Here is a 783-nt window from a genome sequence, read left to right on the forward strand (position 1 = left end):
GTGTGTGTGTGTGTGTGTGTGTGTGTGTGTGTGTGTGCGTGCGTGTATGTATGTATGTATATAGATAGATAGATAGATTGATTGATAGATAGATAGATAGATAGATAGATAGATAGATAGATAGATAGATAGATAGATAGATAGATAGATAGGTGTATGGATGCATGGATGAGAGAGAAAAAGAGAGACACGTGTATGTCCATGTATATATAGGAGTGATTGGATAGATGTATCTATGTTGTTGTTGGCACTCCGTCTCTTACGCCGTCGAGAGTTCCAGTTGATCCGATCAAGGGAACAGCCTGCTAGTGAAATTAACGTGCAAGTGGCTGAGCACTCCACAGACACGTGTACCCTTAACGTAGTTCTCGGGGAGATTCAGCGTGACACAGTGTGACAAGGCTGGCCCTTTGAAATACAGGTACGATAGAAGCAGGAAGAAAGAGTGAGAGAAAGTTGTGGTGGAAGAGTACAGCAGGGTTCGCCACCACCCCCTACTGGAGCCTCGTGGAGCATTAGGAGTGGGAATCGAAACCTCGATCTTACGATCGCGAGTCCGCTACCCTAACCACTAGGCCATTGCGCCTCCACTGTATCTATGTACAGAACTGTATAAAACCATATATATATATATAGATATCTTTTGTACACGTGTGTGTGTAGATAGATAGATAGATAGATAGATAGATAGATAGATAGATAGATAGATAGATAGATAGATAGATAGATCAATAAGTATCCGGACTGTTACCATGGTAACGAAGCTGAAGCACGCAGAGTTTA

Source organism: Octopus bimaculoides, chromosome 20 (genome assembly GCF_001194135.2).
Source record: "Octopus bimaculoides isolate UCB-OBI-ISO-001 chromosome 20, ASM119413v2, whole genome shotgun sequence".
Taxonomy (NCBI): Eukaryota; Metazoa; Mollusca; class Cephalopoda; order Octopoda; family Octopodidae; genus Octopus; species Octopus bimaculoides.